The sequence below is a fragment of the Elephas maximus genome, chromosome 16 (genome assembly GCF_024166365.1).
Source record: "Elephas maximus indicus isolate mEleMax1 chromosome 16, mEleMax1 primary haplotype, whole genome shotgun sequence".
In the NCBI taxonomy this organism is placed as follows: Eukaryota; Metazoa; Chordata; class Mammalia; order Proboscidea; family Elephantidae; genus Elephas; species Elephas maximus.
In genome coordinates, this window is record NC_064834.1 from 54,447,579 (window position 1) to 54,475,171 (window position 27,593).

Below are 27,593 nucleotides of genomic sequence, written 5' to 3' on the forward strand. Positions count from 1 at the left end.
TTAATCTCTCTGCCACCAGGGCTCCATGCATAACAGTTGGTGTCCCCATTTTTGCCATTAAAACAAATCAATTTTTTAGCCCCTATGATCCAAAATCAAAGGAATTTTATTTCCAGTTTTTTTCCATGTCAAAGCATCAAGATTCATTTTGAAAATGTTTTATAGTAACATACTGTACTGGCATGCTACTTGAATGGACTACTCTACAACCATTTTTCATATAGCTAAAATATCTTACTCTTGGTTTCTTAATCTCTGTGTGTTGGAAGTGTGACTCAAACTCAGGTTTGTGTTTTGATCTTGATTTTATTTACATTTTTTGTAGACACCTGTATAATAATTGGTTTCTAATGAGCTTCCTTTACAACTCTGCCCCTGTGTACTCCATGCAGTCTCTTTAAATTTTTTTTAAAATAATTTTTATTGTGCTTTAAGTGAAAGTTTACAAATCAAGTCAGTCTCTCAGATAAAAACTTATATACACCTTGCTACATACTCCCAATTACTCTCCCTCTAATGAGACAGCTTGCTCTCTCTCTCCACTCTCTCTTTTCCTGTCCATTTCGCCGGCTTCTAACTCCCTCCACCCTCTCACCTCCCCTCCAGGTAGGAGATGCCAACATAGTCTCAAGTATCCACCTGATCCAAGAAGCTCACTCCTCACCAGCATCCCTCCCCAACCCATTGTCCAGTCCAATCCATGTCTGAAGAGTTGGCTTTGGGAATGGTTCCTGTCCTGGGGCAACAGAAGGTCTGGGGGCCATGACCACTGGGGTCCTTCCAGGCTCAGTCAGACCATTAAGTCTGGTCTTTTTATGAGAATTTGGGGTATGCATCCCACTGTTCTCCTGCTCCCTCAGGGGTTCTCTGTTGTGTTCCCTGTCAGGGCAGTCATCGGTTGTAGCCGGGCACCATCTAGTTCTTCTGGTCTCAGGATGATGTAGTCGCTGGTTCATGTGGCCCTTTCTGTCTCTTGGGCTTGTAATTACCTTGTGTCCTTGGTGTTCTTCATTCTCCTTTGATCCAGGTGGGTTGAGACCAATTGATGCATCTTAGATGGCTGCTTGCTAGCGTTTAAGACCCCAGATGCTACTCTTCAAAGTGGGATGCAGAATGTTTTCTTAATAGATTTTATTATGCCAGTTGACTTAGATGTCCCCTGAAACCATGGTCCCCAAACCCCTGCCCCTGCTACACTGGCCTTCGAAGCATTCAGTTTATTTTTTTTTAGCTTTGTAGTTACTTATAAATCTAAAGATAATAAGCTTAGTAAATCCTACTAAAGGATTCTGAGAATCTTAGGAAAACTGTCTAAAACAAAACAGTGTAGGGAAAGGAAAAGCTAAATTAAAGGCTACTACTTTTAAAAAAAAAAAAAAATTTTTTTTTTTTTTTTTACTTTTGAGTGAAGGATCCCTTGTGGTGCAGTGTTTAAGCACCTGGCTGCTAACCGAAAGATTGGGGGCTCGAACTCACCAGGTGCTCCTCGGAATAAAGATGTGGCAGTCTGCTTCTGTAGATACTCCAGAAACCCTACGGAGGCAGCTCTGCTCTGTCCTACAGGGGTGCTGTGAGTTGGAATCAACCCGATAGCAACAGGTTTGGCTTTTGGTTTACTTTTGTGTGTAGAAAGCACTCTAGAGGTTCTTCACTTATCTGAATACCTTCCTGACAAAGGATTGTGGACTCTTAGCCATCCAGTTGTACACACTAGGGTTGAGTCTGAAGAATTAGTAACCAGTTTTTTTTTTCTTTTAGGTTTACAACAGTTGCATTCCAGTATTGCAGAGCATGCTGGTCTACAGCTGCTAGGGACTTAGCTAGGCTATTTTCTAGCGCTTTTTTTAAGCTAGGAACAGGTGTTATTCTTTAAGAAAGTACTTAAAAGAAGAATGTAATGTACAGTTTTCACTTGAAACATTTGGCATACATTTCTGTCTCCTTATAACTCAGCATGTCTTTCCATATTAACGTCCTGAGAGTTTAAGTTAAAATTTTTTTTTCCTCACCAAATGAAGTGTTCCATTTGCCTAGAATCTAGGAACATTGTTGTTGTTGTTTTTTGTTTTTAATTGTTTAAAGGCATGAATGGTGTCATGGAGAGTGGATATATTTGTTTCTGTGATCTTTAATGTTTATTATTTTTGTGCAGTAACACATGAGACAGTTACAATTTGGTGTTTTTAGAATACCCTTATGAATATTCAGATAGTACAGAAATAGAGCTGAAAGGCATTTTGAGGATCATCTAGTCCAGTGTTTGCCAAGTTTACGGTAGGAATTACTTGGGTCACTTGCTAAGAATAAGGTCCTGGGTCTCAGAGACTTCCTGAATCAGAATCTCCAGGGAAGGTACCTTGGAATCCATACTAACAGTTACCCTGAGATAAATCTTTTGGTTAGGTGAGTTTAGGAAACACTGGTGTAGTCAGCGTCTTAAATACCTGTTGCCGTCGAGTCGATTTCGACTCATAGCGACCCTATAGGACAGAGTAGAACTGCCCCATAGAGTTTCCAAGGAGCACCTGGTAGATTCGAACTGCCAACCTTTTAGTTAGCAGCCGTTGCACTTAACCACTACACCACCAGGGTCTCCAATAGGGAAAGTAAATGCTGGGAAAGAGAGGAGAGAAAGTAAATGACTTGCTTAGGGTTACCCAACTAACTCAGGAGCTCTGGGGAAGCAGTGGTTAAGTGCTTAGCAGTCAGTGGTTTGACCCCACCCAGTGGCTCCAGGAGAAAAGACCTGGTAATCTACTCCCATAAAGATTTCAGCTTAGGAAACCCAATGGGGCAGTTCTACTCTGCCATGTAGGGTCACTATGAGTCAGAATCGACTCGATGGCACTCAACAACAACCTACCTAGCTAGTAACATAAACTGGACCTGAACCCATGTCCCAGACCTCTATATCATAGTTCTTTCAACTCCAACAGGGTGGGCCTCTGGTTTTAGATTATTCAGAGTTAAAGGTAGTCATATCATTGAAACAGCAAATATTGAAATTTGTCATTGGTTTCTATTTGTTTTGTGATTTCGATGTCAATATTTTAGCCACCCTGGATCTAAGAAATCTTTGACAGGCATTTTGTTACATAGAAAGTTAAATCTAACTATGTGTCAACTCATTTTGTTTTATTTTAGTTCAGCTTAATTGTGTTTTTTACTCTGCTAAGGTCAGACTAGGAAGGTATTTTAAGAAATATATATTGAGTAACTAGATTGCCTTAAGTCTCAAGTAGTTAAATATAAGGTATTTCTTTTGATTTAACTTGTTAAGTTTAATTTTGGATATCCCTTAATGATATATTTTCGTTTTGGTCGTTTCTTCTATGCGAGGAATGAAGATTGGATTTGGAAACTTCATTAGCTCTTTTCATATTATAGTACAAGTCTGTAAAATTTCCATTGGAATGTTCACCAAAGCATTTGAAGCCTGCATCCCATTCATGTATCTATGTGTCCTTTATTCAGTTTTTATAATGTAAGCTGAATTCTTACAGAGAATCACTCTTGATTTTTGGAGGTCATTTACATTAATGAGGTCACCAGAGCCTGAGCTTTAGACCTTTACGTCGAGAGAGACTATGGTTGAGTGCTGGCTTTGACTTGGTATGATCTGGACAAAACAGGAAAAAGCCTTGTTCTGCTTTTTCTCTTGGTTTTATGGGGTTTGCTTACCACCTGCCCCCTCCCAAAGCACCTCAGAATTATTTACATTCGGAAACATTCCAAACTATTGTAAGGGGCTGATTAATTTTAATTATTAGCAAATCCAAGCACAATTTAAAATGCTATTAACTAGAAAACCTCACAAAATAAACTGACCTAACGTAATATTTAATGGTTCTCTTTGCTGTTGGATTACTTATACTTTTAAGAATAAACTTCTGGATGCTGATTAGGTGTTTAGATACATATAAAGTATATATTTTTGAAAGGGGCCCTTTCTGCTAAATGCCTGTATTTTATTGGTTGTAAACTTAAATTCCAGTAAGATTTTCTTGGCATAATGAGTATTTATTAAACGTTAATACATGGAAATAGATCACTAGGATTTAAGACAATTTTAGTTTTGTCTTTCTGCTTTCTTTTTCTTGGAACACATAAATCAGAAACCCCAAATCCTACCGGCACTGAAAAGGAGAAACAATAAGAAGCATTCCTTCTTTCACCATCACATTCTCGCAACTCCAGAATGTCTGTATGGGGCAAGCTTAAGGGTGGCAAGCTTTGGAAAAAAAAAAACCAAGCCCGTTGCTGTTGAGTCAATTCCAACTCATAGTGTTGGTATAGGACAGGATAGAGCTGCCCCACAGAGTTTCCGAGGAGCACCTGGCAGGTTTGAACTGACGACCCTTTGATTAGTAGCTGTAGCATTTAACTAGTACACCACCAGCGTTTCCAGGGGGAGCTAGGGGACTAATATGTTAACAAGTATCTTTTTTAGATTATGTGTTTATTTGGACCAGCTTTTTTTTTTTTAGGGGTTTATGGAGATAATGGAGGGTGCTAAGCTCTCTTCGTTAATGCTACTATTGATCGTAAGTAATGCTGTAATGATGGTGAGATCATCATTTCCCCATACTTAACCTCCTTTGCTGTCAGAACTAGGTGGGAATATTTCTTTTTGAATTCACATGGTTTGGGGAGGATGGGAACCCTGGTGGCGTAGTGGTTAAGAGCCATAGCTGCTAACCAAAAGGTTGGCAGTTCGAATCCACCAGGCGCTCCCTGGAAACTCTATGGGGCAGTTCTATTCTGTCCTATAATAGGGTTGCTATGAGTCGGAATCAACTCGGTGGCAATGTGTTTGGGGAGGATACCATCTGTTAATGCAAAGTCTAGGAATTGTGTGCTCTACCTAGATCAACTTTGGACAAGTAACTTCCCCTTTAAGCCTCAGTTTTTTCATAGTAAAATGGGGATATTTTCTAACTAACAGAGTTCTGAGTAAGAATTAATATGATAATAACGTAAAAATGCTTCCTATAGTAGCTAGCATTTAGTGTTCAGTAAACCATTATTTTTACAGTAAAACCTGAGAAAGCTGGAACATGTGTAAGGTGGAAACCTACCACAGAAGGAAAGCTCAAATATTTTCTATTAATACAAGCAATAGAAAAGTGATAAGACTATACCCTGTCAAACTTGAAAACTTGAAACACCCGGAAAAATAAGGCAATCCCGTTGAGTTCTGGCTCTCACAGATTTCACCATATTGTGATGATTCTTTAGGCCCTTGATTGTTCTTGATCTTTCTCTCAGTAGTCAAAAGACACTTTAGGCCATGTGTGCTTATAGTTATGGAAGTTGAAATCTTAAAAGTGGCTAATTATTGTGGGTTTTCCTTTTTATTGTGACTGAATTCTAGGCTCTTGTGATTTTTCTAGCAGTTACTGTTATCTGACAAGATGGACATATGTATATGTATTTTTAAGGAAAACAACAATTTATTACATATTCTGCCCTCCATTGTAAGTATGTGGAGTAAAAAAAGAACACCTTTATTCTTAACTAAAAAAGAAAATAAAACCTTAAAGAAATAGAGCAAGTGGTCACAGATTTTGGAAACCCTGTTGTGTCTTTCTTGAATAGCCAGCCATTTAAGTCTAAAGGAATATTTCAAATTATTCTGAGAAAAATTTTTTAACATTGGTTACATCAAAAAATACAAAAAATGGTAATATCTAACATAGCAAATTTGTGTTGCTTATGGTAATGTAAATTTGTAATACTTTCAGAAGGCAACCAAGAGTCATAAAAATGTTCCTACCCTTTGGTTTAGCAATTCTTTTCCTGAAAATCTTAACTCAGTTGTATAATTTAACGAAAGAAAAGAACTGTGTTGGCTTCTCATGTATATTTGAGTATCATCAGTATTATCCATACTAGTTCAAATTTGGAAATAACAAGTATTTAACACTTCAAGATGGGATGGAGGTGAAGGAGTGAAGAAAGTTACAAAAAAAAAAGAAAAAACCCAAACCTGTTAGTGTTGAGTTGATTCCGACTCATAGCGACCCTGTGGGACAGAGTATAATGGCCCCATAGAGTTTCTAAGGAGGCAGGTGGAGTTGAACTGCTGACCTTTGGGTTAAGAGCTATGGCACTTAACCACTACACCACCAGGGCTTCCAAGAAAATAATAGATATCAACTAATTGCAGCCGTGTAATGATAATCTTGAAGGCCATGAACCAGTATGGGGGTGGGAGGGGATTTACACTGATTATTTACACATATTACCCATCCAAAAAAACCCACTGCCGTCGAGTCGATTCTGACTCATAGCGACCCTATAGGACAGAGTAGAACTGCCCGATAGAGTTTCCAAGGAGCGCCTGGTGGATTTGAACTGCCAACCTCTTGGTTAGCAGCCGCAGCACTTAAGCACTACGCCATTACACGTATTAGAGACTTGTAAAAACACACTTGTTTAGGGAGAAGCTCTGGAAGAGAATATGGAAAAAGTTGATGTGTTAGGAGGGGGAGAATCATGGCTAGTTTTTTTCAAAAATCATTTTGTTAACCTTGTGTAATAGTATACCCGGAAAAAAGTCAAATCTAGTGAGAATATGATGGGTCCTGATCTTTGGAAAACTAACCTTTGCTCATATTAAAGAACTTATACCATTTTTCCTTAGGAACATTTTACTGCTGAAACAAATGGTTCTTTAAAAAAATTTTTTTTTAATTGAAATATAATTCACATACCATAAAGTTCACTCTTTTAAAGTATACAATTCTGTAGTTCTTAGCAGATTCACAAGGTTACACAACCATTACCACTATGTAATTTCAGGACATTTTATCACCCCACCAAAGAAACCCTAAATGCATTAGTGGTCACTTCCCATGCTTTTTTCTCCCCAACCCTAGGCAACCACTTTCTGTCTCTGTAGATTTGCCTGTTCTGGATATTCCATATAAATGGAGTCATGTAATATGTGACATTTTGCATCTGGCTTCTTTGACACTGTGTAATGTTTTCAAGGTTTACCCATGTTTTGGCATGCATTAGTACTTGATTCTTTTTATGGATGATTAATATTCCTTTGTAAGTATATGGAAACCCTGGTGGCATAGTGGTTAAGAGCTACAGCTGCTAACCTAAAGGTCGGCAGTTCAAATCCACCAGGCACTCCTTGGAAACTATGAGGCAGTTCTACCCTGTCCTATAGGGTTGCTATGAGTTGGAATTGACTCGATGGCAACGGGTTTGGTTTTTTGGTTTTGTATGTATATACCATAATTTGTTTATCCATTCATCAACTGATGGACATTTGTGTTGTTTCCATTTTTTGGCTTTTATGAATAATGCTGTTGTGAACATTCATGTACAAGTTTTTGTGTGGACACATGCTTTCAATTCTTTTGGGTGTATATCTAAGATTGGGATTGCTGGGTCATGTTGTAATTCTATGTTTAACTTTTGAGGAACTGCCAAACAATTTGCAAAGTTGTTGCTCAATTTTTCAATTCTACCAACAATGTATGAGGTCTCCAATTTGTCCACACCCTCGCTAACACTTGTTTTTGTCTGGTTATTATTATTAACATCCTAGTGGGAGTGAAGTGGTACCTCATTGTGGTTTCGATTTGCATTTCCCCAATGACTAATGATGTTGAACATCTTTTTATGTTTTTATTGGCCATTTGAAGGAGCCCTGGTGACGTAGTCATTAAGCCCTGGACTGCTAACTGAAAGGTCGGTGGTTCGAACCCTCCAGTGACTCTGTGGCAATCTGTTCCTGTAAAGATTAAAAAAAAAAACTAGAAAACTCTGTGGAGTAGTTCTGCTGTGTCACATTGGGTCGCTATGAGTCAAAAATTGACTTGACGGCACCCAACAACAACATTACAGTGTAGCTCATCAATTGACACAGAAGTTCCAGCCAGCATTTTAGTGCCTTGCCTTTAAATCTGAATGGAGTCTGGCATCTCTGGATGTTTGAGGAAAGCTTCCAACAAGAATCACAGAGACTAAAACAGAAAAAAAGAAACTTATTTGCAGTAAGCTGGTTTATCTCACTTCTGCTAAATATCCAACAAACTAGCAGTTATTACTAAACAGGCATTACTTTGTCTATGACCTCTTAAGGTCACTTAACAAAGCAGATACTAGTAGCTAATGTATAGTTTTGGTGCCTTTTTTATACGTGGTATGGAGAGGATCTTTCCTGTAATCATTCAGCCTACCTGGTAGTTTGGGAATCCCAGTCAGGTTGAATGTTATATTCCCTTAAGGGTTGCTTTGCCTCACTGCATGTTCAGAGGCTAATATAAGTAGGCATTTTATGGCGGAGTTCCATGTCTTAGGGTATCATTATCTGTCTTTTTCCTATCCCCTTTTACTGGAACATTTCTTGAAGAATAGCTAGTTACTTCCTTTTCATTGCCCCTGGCTTTATAATTAAGCATCTACAATCTAGCTTCCTACTGTCACAACTAATGACTTCCTTTGTTGTCAAATCCAGATCTTGGTCATCATGCTTTCTAGCTTCTTGCTGCCATTAAAAGTAAGGTGAGGATTAATTTTTTCTCCAGCTTGCTCTTGCAGCATGATGCCACAGTAGTCTTGATTTTCCTCCTGCTGTTCTGTTCCCTTCCTTTTTCTGTTTAGGTTTGTCTTAGTTATCTAGTGGTGCTATAACAGAAATACTACAAGTGGATGACTTTAACAAATAAAAGTTTATTTTCTCACATTTTAGGAGTCTAGAAGTCCAAATTCAGGATGCCAGCTCCAGGGGAAGGCTTTCTCTCTCTGTGGGCCCTGGGGGAAGGTCCTTGTCATCAACCTTTCCCTGGGTCTAGGAGCTTCTCAGCGCTGGGACCCTGGGCCCAAAGGACGCACTCCACTCCTGGCTCTTATTTCTTGGTGGTAATGAGGTCCCTCTCTCTACTTGCATCCCACCCTAATCCTCTTTAACATAGCCTAATCTTGCCTCATTAAGAGGAGTCTTAGTGGCACAGTGGTTAAAGCACTTGGCTGCTAACTGAAAGGTCAGCAGTTCAAACCCACCAGCCACTCCATGGGAGAGAGATGTGGCAGTCTGCTTCTGTAAACATTTACAGCCTTGGAAACCCTATGGGGTATACCGTTCTGCTCTGTTCTACAGGGCCACTATGAGTCAGGATCAACTTGTCAGCAATGGGATTGGTTTGGTTTTGCCTCATTAACCACAGGCAGAGGTTTACAACACATAGGAAAATTACATCAGATCGCAAAATGGAGGAGAACCACGTAATACTGGGAATCATGGCCTAGCCAAGTTGACATATATTTTTGGAGGACACAATTCAATCCATGACAAGATTCCTCATTTCTTCCTTCCATTTCTAATTGAGCATTTCCCAAGATTTTGTCTCTTCCATGGTCTTTTTCCAACTTGAACAAACTTTCTTTGACTCTTCAATCATTTATTGAGCATTACTATAATGTTCAAAGAACTGGGAAATGCAAAGATGAATTAAACATACTTCCTGATTGCAAATAACTTGCAATACATATAAATGTGTTCTTTTTCTTTGTTGTTGTTGTATCTTGTCATCACATTTAGTTGATACATTTTGGAAATGCTTTTTATAATTGTTATTTTCTCTCCATTCCCATTTCTACTACTTCTTTATCCCTTGCTATTTGTGCTTAGCTCAGGACCTATTATGTTTAGGTGCCCCATTAATGCATTTTGAATGAATGATTCAATCAATCTGGATTATTGTAACACTTCCAACATTGTTTCTTTTGTTTCCACTGGTTTATTTCATCAAGCATGCTCTGCCAAGTTGATCTTCCTCAAACATAACTCCCATTTTACCATCTTTAAAAAAAAATCTACACTGTATTTATGTGATTGGTTTCCCACTCATTTTGATTCAGAGTGCTTTTAGTGCTGCGTCCGTCTCAAGGAGCATCCTTCTGCAAGCCTAGCTTTATTCCTGTAGGCTGGCAGAGGGCAGTGGAGCATCCAACACACAGAGCTCCTGTTTTTGCATGGCGAAAAGACTGGTGATTTTATAGCATCCTGGGAGTTTCACACCCATGAAGTGGGATTACGGCTCTGCACCAGGCAGTTCTTATGTTTCCTGTTTTCTTCTGGAGGGAGGTTAAGGAGAGCCATAACGAGAGGCATGTTTGCATACGGAGGTTGTCACCACCGGAAAGGGACATCTTAACAGTTTTGTTATCAAAAACCTCTTATAGTTAAAATAATAAGATCTTGTCTTTTTACCTATCAAAAATAGCCAGGATGGAAAAAATGACAGTGTAATAATTATCAAGGTACCATGAGATGTGAACCCCTTCTTAGACTGCATCTCCTACAGCAATCCCCCTGGCTCACTTTGCTGCAGTCACACAGGCCTCCTGGCCATTTCTGGAACACTTCAGGCACTCTAGGTGTGCTCTTGCCTCAGGGTCTTTCCGCTTACTATCCCCTCTCCCTGGAGTGCCCTCCCCAGATAGCTTTATGGCTTGCTCCCCTCCTTCTTCAGGTCTTTAACACCACTCAGTGAAGCAGGATGTCCACAGCCTTTCTATCTAAATTTTCAGCGCCTCCCCTGCAACACTTTTTCCTGTCTGCCTTCTGCTCTTTATGTTTTCCTCCTTAGCCCTATATTATCTTTTTTTTTTTTTTTGGTCTGCTTCTCTCACTAGAACGCGGGAACTTTTGACTGTCTTGTTCACTGCTGAATTCCCATGGACCACAACCAAACCTGTTGCTGTCGAGTCGATTCTGATTCACAGTGACCCTATAGGACAGAGTAGATCTGCCCCATAGGGTTTCCAAGAAGCACCTGGTGGACTCAAACTTCTGATCTTTTGGTTAGCAGTCATAGCTCTTAACCACTACGCCACCAGGGTTTCCTGGCCCACAACAGAGTCAGGCGTATAGGTGTTCAATAAATACCGTTAAATGAAGTGAGTATTACTGAGGGTGTGCTGTGAGACAGTTACTCTTTTATAAGACTGATAAGAGTGCTAATTGGTATCATCTTCCTAGAAAGCAATTTACAGTATACATTAAGAACCTGACACTTTTTGCATGTCTTTTGACCTGCTAGCTCCACTTCCAGAAATCCGATCTAATGATCAGAAGTGCTTGTAAAACTTAAAACGAAGAGTTGTTCATCTAAATATCTTTTAAAATAGCCTTAAACTATGAACAATCTAAAAGTCTAGCATTGAGCAATAATTAAGCAAATCTGGATAAGTACATGTGATGCAGCCATTTAGAGTTTTTAATGACTTGGGAATATGATTATTTTAAGTGAAAAAAAGTAACATTGCTCTCAATTGTTTTAAAAACTATATATATTAAAAAAAAAAAAACTAGTAGAAAAGGTCCCAAAATGTTAATGAGAAAAATGGGGTGATTTTTATATTCATCTTCTACTTTTCTGTATTTCCTAAATTAGCCAGCATGACTTTTATTATTTAGGAGAAACATAGAAACCTTGAAGAATTCCCCATTGCCCACTGTATAGAGTCCAGACTCTCACAGAGTTAGCCGAGCTCTTCATGCGCTACCACCAGCCCAAATTTGTACCTTCAGTCCAAAAGGGCTAAGATTGTAACTGCATATATGTAATATATGGATGTGGATGCATACCCTTGTGTATATATATGTTATATATGTGTAAGTATTTTTACAGACACATACTGTGGCTAACATAGCTCTGCTCATGTTCTTGTATGAAAGGGCACTTAGTTTTGCCTGTCTAAAACTCTGTTCAGCTTTTAATACCTTGCTAAAATTCCATTTTTTCCTGAAGTCTTCCTGCTGAGCTCTAAAATCTTATACCACTTAGTGTCATGTCTACAGTTTGTAACCTGTACTTCTTAGTTCCTTACACTCTTTGAATTGCTACTTCTGTGTCTCTCATAGCGCCTATTTGGAAGAGTCACCTTTTTCTTCTCTGTGTAATTCTCCTTCATCTGTGCCCTTCAACTTTTCACTTTGAAAAAATTCAAACACAGAAAAGTTTAAAGAATAGCACAAGGAATTTCTTTATACCTTTTACCTAGATTCACCACTTGCTAACATTTTGCCACATTGTTTTCATATCTTTTTCCATTTATATATATATATATTTTTTTTTCCTGAACCATTGGTCATTTGAAAGTAGGTTGCAGACATTATACTTCACTCCTAAATACTTCAGCACGTATCTCCTAAGTGTAAGGATGTTCTCCTAAATAATCACAATGCCATTATCACACCCGAGAAATTTAACATCAGTGCAAGCATAGTATCTAGTATCCAGTCCACATTCATTTAATTGTCTTTTTTGTCTTTTAACCTAAACAGTTCCCTTGCCTTACCTTCCTTTGTGACATTGACATTTTTGAAGAGTCCAGGCTAGTTGTTTTGCAGAATGTTCCACAATCTGAATTCGTGATTGTTTCCTCATCATTAGATTCAGGGTTAACATTTTTTGGTGAGAATACTACATTTTAAAGTACCTTCCTCCCTTAGTAATTAATGAATAAACTGTGGGGTGATGTTTTGAGATTTACACATATCCTCTACCCCACAAACTTATCCAATGGTTTTGGCATCTTACTTCTTTAAAAAAGTATCAGTCACTCTGGAAACTATCTGTAATAATCTGTTCCTTCCATTCTAACAGGAAAGACGCTTGAGGTAGGAAGAGACAGTAATGAATCTAGTTCAAACATCTCATTTTCCATACGAGTGTGGAATAGTGATTGTGTAGTTAGTGACAAAATTAGGACTAGAACCTGGATTTCCTAATTCTTCTCGAAGGCACTGGGTTTTTTTTAATCCAGTGCTATTTCCAGCTGCCTCTTTTTGATCCCTAACCAATGATACAAAACAAATATGCTGTTACCTGAAATAGAAGGAAAATCCTTTTTAAGTAGGAAGCATACATTGTTTTTTCTTTTGCATGCAATACCTTACTCATTTCTTCAAAAGAGGCAAATCAGCCATGGGTCCCCTCACCCCCCAGTATCCTTCGAAGTGTAGCCATACTTTCTGCCTTTGTTTGTGCTGTTGCTTTGGTTTATTACATTCTTCCTTCCCTTTTCTCTCTTTTTGTTTTTATCGTGATGAAATATATATAACAAAACATTTGCCATTTCAACCATTTTTGTATGTAAAGTTCAGTGACAGTAATTACACTCACCATGTCGTGCAACCATCACCACTATCCATTTCCAAGCTTTTTCGTCACCCTTAACAGAAATTCAGCACCTCTCCACCAGTAACTCCCATTCTCCCCTCTCCTCCCAGTCCCTGGTAACCACTGATAAACCTTTGACTCCATGCGTTTGCCCAGTCTAGATATGTCATATAAGTGGAGTCAGACAATATTTGTCCTTTTGGGTCTAACTTATTTCACTCAGCATAATATTTTCAAGGTTTATCCATGTCAAAGCATGTATCAGAATTTCATTTCTCTTTATGGCTGGACAATATTGTATATATAGACCACATTTTATTTATCCATTCATCTGTTGATGGACCTTTGGGTTGTTTTCCCTTCTCTTTTTGACTAACCAGTACAAAAAAGAATTCTTCAGTGAAGGCCTTTAACTAACTACCTTCAGATTAAATTAAGTGCCCTTTTTTTGTTATTATAGGATCTTGTTCATACCTTATATATCACTGTGGATCTTTTTTTTCCTCTTTTGATAATTGTTGTTTATAATTACATTCTCTACTGGATTGTGAGTTCATTGAGGTCAGGAATTTTGCTTAGTTCATCTCTGACCTTGCTACCTATAGGTGCTCAAGAAATGTTTGCTTTATCAGTGAAGCCATTTCAACTCATTTCAATCATTGATTGCTTTACTGTAAAGACGGGGTTGAGACTCAGACCTACCAAGTCCCTTTAGTCTAACACTATAACCTTTTATAAATAGTTGATGTGTAATGTGCAAGGCAGTGTAGAAAATAGAAAGCTATTTTAGACCTTGCACATATCTTCAAGAAACAGAGGGAAAAGTCCTGATTATAGCTATAAAAAAGAATGAGTTAAGTGCTGCTGTGGGGACTGTTATAAAGTACTTAAGTAATGAGAGGATGGAGGCGTTCTTAGGGCAACCTCAAAGGAGGCCAAAGGCAGAAGTGATGGATGGAGCATTCTAGTTGGAGGGAACATTATTGGGAAACACATAGAGTCAGAAGAGTTGTGTTCAGGAGAATTTTGAACAGTTGAGTTTCACTGCATCTAAGGGTTTCTTGTACTATATATAGTAGGCTCTTCATACATATTGATTGTTGTCCTGAGTCTTTCCTTTTTACTCTTAGGGATACCTAGGGTACATTTGTTAATACTAATTGAACAGTATAGGCAGAAAAGTCTCTTGTAGGGCCAGTTTCTACCATGAAGGACTTCTTTTTAAAATTGTGGTAAAAAATATATAACAAAAATTTCCCATTTTAGCTATTTTTAGGTGTTCAATTTAGTGACATTACATTCACCATGTTGTGCTACCATCACCACTATGCATTTTGTAAAGTTTTATGTCACCCCAAACAGAAACTTTAGCAATAACCCCTTTAGCAATAACTCCCATATCCTGCTGCCCCGCCTTCAGCCACTGGTAACCACTAATAAACTTTTATCTTTATGCATTTGCATATTCTAGATATTTCATGTACATGAGATTGTACATGTTTATCCTTTCGTGTCTGATTTATTTTACTCAGCATAATGTTCAAGGTTCATCCCTGTTGTAACATGTATTAGAACTTCATTTCTCTTTATTGCTCACTAATGTTCCGTTGTATGTATATACCATATTTTATTTATCCATTCGTCTCTTGATGGATACTTGAGTTGTCTCTACCTTTTGGCTATTATGAATAGTACTACAGTGAACATTGGTGTGCAGTTATCTATTTGAGTCCCTCTCTTTCCTGGGTATATATCTAGGAGTAAAATTGCTGGGCCATATGGTAATCCTATGCCTCACTTTTTGAGGAACCACCAAACTATTTTCCATAGACTGCACCATTTTACATTCTCACCAGCAATGCACAAGGGTTCCACTTTCTCCATATCCCCCCCAACAGTTGTTAGTTTCCTGGAGGACTTTTTAAAGCACTTGTGGTAGTTGGTGTTCCAACCAAAGTATCATTTTTTAAAGGTACATTCTCCACTGCTTCTGCAACTCCTCCAAGCCCAAATTCCTCACCCCTCGGTTAAGATAAATTAAGCTGTAGGTGACGTACATTAGTAATTGAAAACTCATGGGGCATCACTGCTTCAGTTCTGTGCTTTTAGAGTTTTCTGTGGTCGGAAAGAGTTACTTAATTACTTTGATTTACAACTAGAATAGGGCTTTAAGCACCATTGAGAAAAGGCTGGGGACTTAAAACATAGTACTTATTTTCCAGCTATTTTCAAATAAGGAGAAAAACCTACAACATGCTTATGTTAGGTACCAACTCAGAGAAAACAATATTGTGTGTTTTTGGAGAAAGAAGTAAACACATGCCGTATTTAACATATCAGTATCCTGTTTTTTTCTCTAAAATATAATTATGTGTATATTTTGACTAACTCTTCACCGCATGCCAGAGCTTTTTGTTCACAGTAAATGTTGGTGAGATAGAAATTGTGAACCATTAAAGAACTGACTTTTTTTTTTCTTCTTCTTCTAAACACTGGGTTACCCTGAACTAGTTTATTGTTACTAACTTCACTGCCATAAATTCCCCTGTTATATGCTTTGTAATCCTTCTGTGTCGTACATTTTAATCGTTTTCTTACTGCTTCATAGGTGCTATAATCTTTTTATAGCTTCCTGGGTTTTAACATAAACCTATAAAAGGTTCAGCTTAAGATTTAATAGCCATGTTTTACAGTGTTCTAAAGCTGTGAATAAGTTCACATAAGGCAAATGCTTTTGATTTGGAATGCTTTGTTTCTGTGCTTTAGAAAAATGTATTAGTCTTCCAGTGTTTTACATCATGATGATTTTACATATTGGCTAGGATTTTAAAAATATTTAGAAACACTTATACAGTGAAGAAGAAATGTAGAAAATGTCCATGTAAAAGCATTGTTCTTATAATTTTCTATTATCAAGTTTTAAAAGGTTACCTCTCTTTTGAAACGTATACCGTATTTCTTATTGGTGAGTAAAAGGGTGTCCCTACCCTGGAGCTACGGTTTAGGGAAGAGCTGGGTATGAATCAAATAATCAGAGAAATAAACTCACTATACAGCATGGGATGTGCTCTGGAGGAAAAGTACTTGGTGCTGTGAGAGATCATTGGCAGGTGAGAGGTAAGGGAAGGAAATGACTTTTGAATGACTTGAGATAAGTAGGAGTCAACTAGGGGAAATTTGGGGGTGGAAAGGAGAATATTCAGGGAGCTAATTAAAAAAAATTTTTTTTTTTTTATGTTAAGGTGGGAGGGGACATTATATATTCAAGGGACTGAAAGAAGGTTGGTGTGGCTAGAACGCAGAGAATGTGTGTGTGTGGGGGGTGGGGCATGAGACCAAATACAACTGGAGGAGTGAGCAGGACCACACCAGGCAGGTTGTTCTAGGCTATATTAAGGGTTTTAGTGTTTCTTCTAATAGCAGTAGTGTACCTTTGAAGTATTGGGGGTGTATGATAATCACATGATTAGAGTTGCATTTTTAAAAGACTGTTGACTTCTGCATGGAAAGTGTGTTAGAGAGGAGTGAGAAAGGATTCAGAGAGACAGGCATTTGGAATCTGGTGAGAGACCACGACAGCTGAGCTTAAAGAGATGGTGTTTGAGATGGAGAGGGGGTCTGATTTTGAAGATGCTCAAAAGAACAAAACTTTACCAAATCCCTTTTCATTAATACTGAGCAAGAGGCAAAATATGGGTGTTATCTCAGAAACTGAGGCCCAAAGAAGTTAAGATAAAAATCGTGTGACAAGAAAGTGGAAGTAAACCTGGGGCTCTTTCCTTTGTGGCACTCCACATTTTTAGGAACAGAACCTTCAGTTTGGAGAATTTAGGTATCCTCTGACTAACGCCACACCAATGAGCATGGCGTCAGGTTCACTAGGCATAATTTTGGTCATTGTTAGTTTCACTAGGCATCACTACTGCCTTCTGATGAAGGACCACACCCCGTCCCAGCTATTTGGTGGAGAACAGGCCTGTCAATCAAGGCACAGTTTACCAATCTGCTTGATAATCTTTATTTATGGAGTTTATATTATGTTCCTGATACTATTTTATAGAAGGGTGTCTGAAACATGGATGTTGTAGAATTCAGTGCCTGCTAATAGAGGACAAGACTCAAACATATGCTTACAATGGGATAACTCCTGTTGTGGGGGTATGTGCACTGTGCTGTGGGAGTCCAGAGGAAGGACTTTGGGCTGAGAGTTAGTCACTTATTGCTGAGCATATAATCCAAGAAGCTGGACTATATGTAAGAAGAACGCGGCATCAGGATTGGTGGAAGACTCATTAACAACCTGTAATATGCAGATGACACAACCTTGCTTAAAAGAGGACTTGAAAGCAAAGAGGACTTGAAGCCTTACTCAAGATCATAGCCTTCGGTTGGTTTACACTTCAGCATAAAGAAAACAGAAATCATCACAACTGTACAAATAAGAAAGACCCTGGTAGATGGAAAAAATATTGAAGATGTCAAGGATTTCTTTTTACTTGGATCCACAATCAATGCCCATGGAAGCAGCAGTCAAGAAATCAAATGACATACTGCACTGGGCAAATATGCTACAAAAGACCTCTTAAAAGTGTTAAAAAACAAAGATGTCACTTTGAGGACTAAAGTGCGCCTGACCCAAGCCATGGTATTTTTGGTCACCTCATATGCATGTGAAAGTTGGACAATGAATAAAGAAGACCGAAGAAGAATTGATGCATTTGAATTATGGTACAGGCAAATACTATGGAATACCAGAAGAACAAACAAATCTGTCTTGGAAGAAGTTCAGCTAGAATGCTCCTTGGAAACAAGGATAAGACTTCATCTCACTGACTTTGGACATGATATCAAAAGGGACCAACCAGTCCCTGGAGAAGGACATCATGCTTGGTAAAGTAGAGGGTCAATGAAAAAGAGAAAGACCCTCACTGAGATGGATTGACACAGTGGCTGCAACAGTGGGCTCAAACTTAGCAACAATTGTGAGTATGGAGTAGGACCAGGCAGTGTTTTGTTCTGTTGTCCATGGGCTGACTATGAGTCGAAACTGACTCAATGGCACCTAACAACAACAGCAACTACTAATATTGGTCCTTTCAGCCATTGTTTGGTGATATTTCCTGAACAAGAAGAGGGTATAGGTATTGTCAGGCAAAGATGTCTAGAAAGTAGTCAGTTGATTAATTTGGTGGGGGAAAATATTTTTAAGGTCAAAATTAAAAACAAAAAACAAACAAAAAAACGAGTTGTCGTTGAGTTGATCCCAACTCACGATGAACCCTCTGTGTGTCAGAGTAGAACTATGAGAGCTCCATAGGGTTTTCAGTGGCTCATTTTTCAGAAATAGATCAACAGGCCTGTCTTCCTAGGAGCCTCTGGGTGGACTTGAACCTCCAATTTTTCAATTAGCAGCTGAGCGCTTTAACCGTTTGTACCACCCAGGGACTCCAAGGTAAAAATTAAAAGTTTATAAATTACAGGATTTAAAGTTTCAGGTTGGTGAAGAACTTAGCTAAATTGCCCTAAGGATTTCCTTGTGGAAATAATATGAACAACACAGCCTTATCATATTCTTTGACTGTACTTTTTAAAAAGTTAATACCATGTAATTATTTTGTATGGTACTAATATTTTGTCAGAAAGTTATTGTTTTTCCTTAAAGTGATTTTTTGACCACTGGCTGTAATTTTCAGGGGATACTTTTTATTTTTTTCCAAAAGGATGATGACAAAACAAGGGCTGTAAAATAAAAATCACTTATGAGTAATTTGGAAACCCTGGTGGCGTAGTGGTTAAGTGCTATGGCTGCTAACCAAAGGGTCAGCAGTTCATAATCCGCCAGGCGCTCCTTGGAAACTCTATGGGGCAGTTCTACTCTGTCCTATAGAGTTGCTATGAGTCGGAATCGACTCGACGGCACTGGGTTTGGTTTTGGTATGAGTAATTTGCTTTACAGAAACTTTATTAGAACGCATCTTTTTCTTTAAATGAGGTATAAGTGTACATTTTTCCCCCTTCTGTAATATTTTTTTTTTTTTTAGTTTCTCCTGGGGAAAATGGGCTTTGAGCATGCTTGTATGCTTTTAGGAAACCTTGGTGTCGCAGTGGTTAAGAGCTAAGGCTGTTAACCAAAAGATGGCAGTTCAGTTTCACCAGGAGTTCCTTGGAAACCATATGGGGCAGTTCTACTCTGTCCTTTAGGGTCGCTATGAGTCAGAATTGACTCGATGGCAATGTGTTTGGTTTGGTTTTTTGTGTGTTTTTAATGAGAAGTTGCCAAACAATCTAGTTCTTTTTTGTTATGCTTTTTGTCTAAACTTTTTAGAAACTAGTTTTGATCTCTTTTTTTTAATGTTAAGTGAGTACCCTTTCAGATAAGAATTGTGGAATTTATTAGAGTGGCAGTGGGAATACTGGTGGTTGCTTTCCTGAGGTACCTCAGTGTTAGAGCCAGCATAGTATTCCGTAATCTGTGGTAGGAGCCCTGTGGGACATGTTGTATATCACTGCAGCTATAACTAAAAAGTAGTCCTGCTTCAGTACTTGAACAGAAGACCTTGGTGGTTCTGTGCTGGAAACATATTGGGTGTGCTAATAGGGTTGGAGCCCTGGTGGTGCAGTGGTTAAGAGTTATGGCTGCTAACCAAAAGGTTAGCAGTTCAAAAGGTTGGCAGTTCAAATCCACCAGCTGCTCCTTGGGAACCCTATGGGGCAGTTCTGCACTGTCCCGTAGGGTTGCTATGAGTCGGTATTTACATGGTGGCAACAAGTTTTGGTTTTTAGTAATTTGGTAATAGGTTGGTAATGTCATTGTGAAGTTAGTTGGTATATTACAGGGTAGCTGAGTATACTTCTTATTATATAGGAGTGTAAAGGAGAAGAAAATGAAACTTTGGTATGTGTTGAATTAACTAATCTATTCTCTTGCATCAAAAAACCAAACCCACTGCTGTTGATTCTGACTCTTAGTGACCCCATAGAACAGAGTAGAACTGCCCAGTAGAGTTTCCAAGGCTGTAATCTTGACAGAAGCAGACTGCCACATTTTTCTCCTGAGGAGCCACTGATAGGTTTGAACCGCCGACCTCTCGGTTAGCAGCTGAGCTGCCTAACCGCTGTGCCATGAGGGCTTATTTGCATCAGTTTACTGAACTTCAAAATGTCAATGTCTCACCAGTTATAGAACTTTATAGACAGTGATTTGAAATTTCTCGATGAAGAATTACAGGAAATAAAATTCTAAAAAATAAAAAATGCTAGCTTTAGGTTATATTTAGATTGTTACTTAAAACTTGGATTCTAGTAAAAGGGAAGAGTTTTCACATAATGGTAGCTGTGTTGTTGTCGTGTGCTATTGAGTCGATTCTGACTCATAATGAGCCTATATGACAGAGTAGAACTGCCCCATAGGGTTTCCAAGGCTGTAATCTTTATGGGAGCAGATCGCCAGGTCTTTTCCTCCCATGGACCTTCTGGGTGGGTTCAAACAAACAATCTTTTGGTTAGCAGACAAGGGCTTAACCATTGTGCCATTAGGGCCTCTTAAAGAATGACTGTAGCAACATTTATTATTTACTATATCTTAGGTATTTTTTTTTTTTAGGTATTGTGCTATTAATTTTTCCTGACAACAGCCTGATAAAATAGATATTTTCCTAATTTACAAATCAGGAAACTGAAGCCCAGAAAGGTGATGTAAGTTGCTCAAAGTTACTCAGTGAGTAAGTGGCAGAGTGGGGAATTGAACCTCAAACTACTCAAAGATGCTTAACCACTGTGCTAGTCTATATGTAGAGTTGTTTTCTACAAGAGTTGTATTTAATACATTAGGTTTTTATAAATTTGTGAATCAATTAATACATATAAGATAGTGACAGATCTGTTATAGATTAACCTTTAGTGTCTCCTGTTTTATCCAAAAATATTTATTGAGCCCACTGTGTAAAACACAATGCTGCTAAGCTTACATGGGCAGTGCAAAGATGATTAAGTCTTGACCTCCTGTTTGGTCCAGGAATTTGCAGCTTAGCAGGGGAGAAAACACTGCAGATAGTTACTGGAAAAGCTGGTGGTTTTAGATAAAAGAAAGCTGTTAAGAAACTGCGGGCCAGGGAGGGGAGAAATTCAGGAAGTCAGCACCTTTGAGGAGGACATTGAAAACTCAGTAAGATTTCTGCTAGTAGAGATAGGGATAAGGAGCCCTGGTGGTGAAAAGGTTAAGCACTTGACTGCTAACCTAAGGTTGTCATTTGAACCCACCTAGTGGCTCCACAGGGGAAACACCTGGCAATCTGCTTCCATAAAGATTGCAGCCTAAGAAACCCAATGGGGCGTTTTACCCTGTCACATGGACTCCATGGCACCTAACAACAACAGAGAAAGGGGCGGTAGAGGCCATTTCCACTTGAGGGAAATGAATGTGAACAAAGGCAAAGAAGAGTAGTGGGAGATGGAACTGGAAAGGTAAATTGGTCTAAAAGTAAGAGTTTTTAAGTGTTAGGATAAGTGGTTTGAACTTTATGTATTAGGTAATTATGTTTTAATTAATATTTATCAAGCATCTATTATGTTCAGCCACTGTTTTACATCAGGAAATCAACAAACTATTGATTTTAGAGTTGGATGACTTTTCTTCTCAGTAAAGACAGCTATATATATGTATATGTAGAGATGGAATATAAATATATATAATTGTACTTTAGATGAAGGTTTACAGAACAAACTAGTTTCTCATTTAAACAGTTAGTACACATATTGTTTTATGACAGTGGTTAACAACCCCACGAGTCTCCCTTCTCAATCTTGGGTTCCCTATTATCAGCTTTCCTATCTTCTCCTACCTTCTAGTCCTTGCTCCTGGGCTGGTGTGCCCCTTTAGTCTCGTTTTGTTTTATGGGCCTGTCCAGTCTTTGACCGAAGGGTGAACCTTAGGAGTGACTTTGTTATTGAGCTGAAAGGGTGTCCAGGGGCCATACTTTCAGGGCTTCTCCAGTCTCTGTCAGGCCAGCAAATCTGGTCTTTCTTTTTGAGTTAGGATTTTGTTCTACATTTTTCTCCAGCTGTCTGGGACCCTCTATTGTGATCCCTGTCCGAGCAGTCAGTGGTGGTAGCCGGGCACCGTCTAGCTGTACTGGACTCAGTCTGGTGGAAGCCGTGGTAGATATGGTCCATTAGTCTTTTAGACTAATCTTTCTTTTGTATCTTTAGTTTTCTTCATTTTTCCTTGCTCCCAAACGGCTGAGACCAGTGGAGTGTCCTCGATGGCCACTCACAGGCTTTTAAGATCCTAGACGCTACTTACTAAAGTAGAATGTAGAACATTTTCTTTATAAATTATGTTATGCCAGTTGAGCTAGATGTTCCCTGAGACTATGGTCCCCACAGCCCTCGTCCCTCAGGGAGTTTGGATGTGTCTATGGAGTTCCATGATCTTGCCTTGTACAGGTTGTGAAGACAGCTTTTTTAATAGTCTTCATTAATCAGGACTCCTTAACAAGTCTTAGGTCTTGATTTATGTCCTTGAAATTAAGCACTAATGGAAGAAAACCATCTTTTTAAGGCATTGACTGATTTCTCAGTTTAATTTTGGTAGAGTTTAAGATGTATAAATACAGTAATTTTTCCCATGTTTTGAATTGTGTTTGACTGGTAGACTGCTCACTTTGGTATTGTTCACGTCTCTGTAATAAACTCCTGAATCTACACAATCTAGAATACAATACTAAGTAGCAGTTGTTCTGGGAGAGAAAGTTGGAAGTACTGGGTGGTGGGATATTTCAGAAGCTTTGCTTTTCATTTCTGTGCATTTAGTTTCAAAGCCAGTGTTGTATGGAAAGCAAGTGAAGTCAAGTGAGTATAATTTGAAGTAGGCTGTTTTTTTAGCATTTTCTCATCTTAAAACTGTTCCCTTTTTCGATATAGCCTGTGTTTGAATTGAATATTGAGTTTGAATTGCTGTGTTCTGAACTGCAGCAACTTGTGTTGGTTTTTAACTAACCTGACCTTTGTGCTTTGGTTTACGATAGCTATTTCAGATGGGTGCTTTTAAACACTGTTTTTAGGTGATAGCCAGAACTCAACATGTGCTTTCAGATTGCAAGGCAGAGATGGCTATCCTGGTTTTGGCAGTTTTATTTTATTTTTTTTAAATAATTTATTTTATTTTATTTGTTTTTGTTGAGCACATACACAGCAGAACATACACCAATTCAACAGATTCTACGTGTACGATTCATTAACAGTGATTACACTCTTTGAGTTGTGTACCCATTCTCACCCTCATTTTCTGAGTTGTTCCTCCCCCGTTAACATAAACTCACTGCCCCCTAAGGTTCCTATCTAACCTTTCAAGTTGCTGTTGTCAGTTTGATCCCATGTAGACAGATTTTGAAAGAGCACAACGCTCACGGTAGACATTCTTTACTAGTTAAGCTAAGCTGTTGTTTGATTTTAAGAAGACTTCAGTGGATGTCTTTGGTTTAAGATTTAAAGATTATCTCAGGGCAATACTTTTGGGGGTGTATCCAGCTGCTGTGGTTCCAGACGGGTACCATGCAGTCCACGAGAATTTGAAATTCTCTTCTATGTTTTCCCCCTTTGGCTCAGGATTCTTCTATAGAGTCTTTGATCAAAATGTTCAGTAGTGGTAGCCAGGCACCGTCCAGCTCTTCTGGTTTCAAGGCAAAGGAGGCAGTTGTTCCTGGAGGCTATTACCCACACATTCCATATTTCCTCCTAGTTCAGACTCTCCTTCTTCCTCTGTTGCTCCAGCTGAATAGAGACCAATTATTGTACCTCGAGTGGCCATTTGTAAGCTTTTAAGACCCCAGGCACTACACAAACGAACTAGGAGGTAGAACAGAAACACTAAACATGTTTTTAGGCCTATTAACTGGGATGTCCCATGAAACCAGGACCTAAACCTCCACTGGTTTTGGCAGTTTTGAGTGAGATCATTTTATTGTTACATGCCACATTTACCAATATAACTACACAGGAAAAGTGAACCAAATACTACATTACTTCTGTTCAGGAGGGATTCTCAAGCTTTCAGTCAAAGAGTAAATGGTGTTGTGTTTGTAACCCTGGAAGCTGTGTACCTGGTGAGATATATACCTGGGATATTATGTAAGTTTACAGTCTCAGGGGTGAATGGTTATTAATGAAGACAATGCTAATGTCTTGTTCTCAGTAAAAGTGTGTGCCTTGATGTCAGACTCTGGCTTTGAATCCTTGCTTCTGCACTTAATAGCAGTGTAGCTCTGAGCATGGGTCCCTGGGTGGCACAAACGGTTTGCACTCCACAACTAACCTAAAGGTTGAGAGTTCAAACCCACCCAGTTACGCCACTGAGGAAATCGGCTTCCATAAAGATTACATCCAAGAAAATCCTATGGAGCGCAGTTCTACTCTGTTAACACATGGGGTTGCCATGAGTGGGAATCAACTCGATGGCAGCGGTTTGGCTTTGGAACACCGAGAAATTACTTTAACTTATCTGTACACCTCAGCTTCCTCATCTTTGAAATGAAAATAGTAACAATATCTTCTAGTGTTGTGAGAGGGTTAAATGAACTCATCCATGTGAAAAGCTCAGCAACGGTGCCTGACACATAAGTGCTGACTAAAAGCTTATTGGAAGGGCCAGTAACTAAAGTATTGTGAAAGCTTTTTTGTTTCATTAATGCATGATGTTATTGCAGTAAGACAATCAATATTTAGCTATGGAAAGCAATGCCATTTCTGTTTTTCTTCATCTGTGTTTTTACCACACAGAGATAAAACTACTGTTAACATGTTGACCTATCTTCTTTTCCTCCAGTGCATATTTATCTCTTATTTACTTTTAACACAATTGAGATTACACAGTGTCGTATCTTTTTATTTCCCATTTAATGTTATGTCTTAAACATAACAATTTTAAATGGCTGAACAAAAACATCCCATCAAATGGATCAGACCACTTTTGCATCTGTATTGTCCTTTCTTCATCAAATAATATAACCTAAAACAGGCAATTTGAAATTATTAAATTAAATTTAATAATTATCAAAAGAAGATGGAAGGAATACACAGAGTCACTATATCAAAAAGAATTGGTCTACGTTCAGTCATTTCAGGAGGTACCATATGAGCAGGAAACAATGTACCAAAGGAAGAAGTCCAGGCTGCACTGAAAGCATTGGTGAAAAACAAGGCTCCAGGAATTGATGGAATATCAATTGAGGTGTTTCAACAAACAGATGCAGCGCTTCTGCAGCAGTATATTGGCAGGGAATTGCCAGAAATTCAGGCTGGATTCAGAAGGGGATACAGAATCAGGGATATCATTGCTGATGTCAGGTGGATCCTGGCTGAAAGCAGAGAATACCAGGAAGATGTTTACCTGTGTTTTATTGACTATGCAAAGGCATTCAACTGTGTGGATCATAACAAATTGTGGATAACATTGTGAAAAATGGGAATTCCAGAACACTTAATTGTGCTAATGAGGAACCTGTAGATAAAGAAGCAGTAGTTCGAACAGAACAAGGGGGTGCTGCATGGTTTAAAGTCAGGGAAGGTGTGTGTCAGGGTTGTATCCTTTCACCATACCTATACAATCTTTATGCTGAGCAAATAATACGAGAAGCTGGACTATATGAAGAGGAACGGGGCATCAGGTTTGGCGGAAGACTCGTTATTAACAACCTGTGTTATGCAGATGACACAACCTTGCTTGCTGAAAGTGAAGAGGACTTGAAGCACTTAACTGATGAAGATCAGAGACCACAGCCTTCAGTATGGATTACACCTCCACATGAAGAAAACAAAAATCCTCACAACTGGACCAATAAACAGCATCATGATAGACGGATAAAAGATTGAAATGGTCAAGGATTTCGTTTTACTTGGATCTACAGTCAACACCGTGGAAACTGCAGCCAAGAAAACAAAAGATGCATTGCAGTGGGCAGATCTGCTGCAAAAGAACTCTTTAAAGGGTTGAAAAGCAAAGATGTTATCTTGAAGACTAAGGTGCTCTTGACCTAAGCCATGATGTTTTCAGTCACCTCCCATGCATATGAAAGCTGAATGATGAATAAGATAGACCGAAGAAGAATTGACACCTTTGAATTGTGGTGTTGGAGAGGAATATTGAATATACCACGGACTGCCAAAAGAACAAACAAATCTGCCTTGGAAGAAGTACAACCAGAATGCGCCTTAAAAGTAAGTATGGTGAGACTAAGTCACCTCACACACTTTAGTTATGTTGTCGGGAGGGATCCGTACCTGGAGGAGGACATCATGCTTGGTAAAGTAGAGGGTCTGCAAAAAAGAGGAAGACCCTCAATGAGATGGATCGACCCAGTGGCTACAACAATGGGCTTAAGCATAACAACAATTGTGAGGATGGTGCAGGACCGGGCAGTGATTCGTTCTGTTGTACATATAGGGTCGCTATGAGTCGGAACCGACTCAATGGCACCTAACAACAGTAACAACAAAAACAGGCAGCACCATGTTGTGGTAGCATATCACTGAGCAATTTCATTCTGCTGTTTTAACTGATATTTGTCCGTGGTCAGCCAGGAGATATCTCTCATTTATAAGAAACTGGGACTATGAGAAAAAAGAAGACTTAGCCTGGGCCAAATCTGTATTTTTGGCAATGCTGAGGCTATTTCTATAGTGACTCACTATGAGCTATGTCTTATAAAAAGAAATGTGTATACTTTTACAAACAAAAATTAATAAGATGTTTAAAAAGTGAATTTAAGTTTCACCTCAGTAATAAAAGACATGCAAATTAAAACAAGAAGATACCAGTTTTTACCTAAGTAATTAGCAAAAAAAAAAAATTTTTTTAATGGTAAAAATACCCAGGTATGAGGAGATGGACATTCACAGTTGGTAGAACTCCGCACACCCTTTCTGGTAAACATTTTATTTAGGGTTCTTGTGATTCTTCTAGTCATCTTTTCTGAGGACACACTCTAACTCAGACACAGAAGTATATACACAGAGATGTTTCTCAAAATATTATTTATACAACCTAGACTATTGGAAAAAATTTACATGTCAATAAAAGGGGAATGCGTAAATAAATTTTGATAAATGGTGAAACATCATATAGGTATTGAAGTGATCCTTCCAAAACATTGACTAACATGCAAAAAATCTCACGATACGGTGTACATTATACGTTGCAGTATTATACCAGTTTTGTAATAATCAATATATTTGCATAGAAAAGTTTTACAAAAAGATTAGAAAGAAATAAATGCATTTTCAATTTTTTCCAAAATTTTTACAATGAGCTTTTATTCTATAATCAGAAAGATGTGAATGAGCATTATTATAATGATTTTAAGCAAATAGCCCTAAATGGTTCACTTCAAATGGTCAGATATAAAAGGCCTAATATGTGGAGCACAACACATTATACTTAATGGAAAA

General features: G+C 38.5%; 1 protein-coding gene and 1 pseudogene across 4 annotated transcripts in view; one reads left to right on the plus strand and one right to left on the minus strand.

The window, feature by feature from the left end:
- Positions 1–27,593, plus strand: part of CNNM2 (cyclin and CBS domain divalent metal cation transport mediator 2) — a 180,520-nt gene that overhangs the window by 5,864 nt on the left and 147,063 nt on the right. The gene's annotated exons all lie outside the window — the stretch shown is intronic.
- On the minus strand, positions 9,890–10,135 carry LOC126059898 (40S ribosomal protein S27-like; annotated as a pseudogene).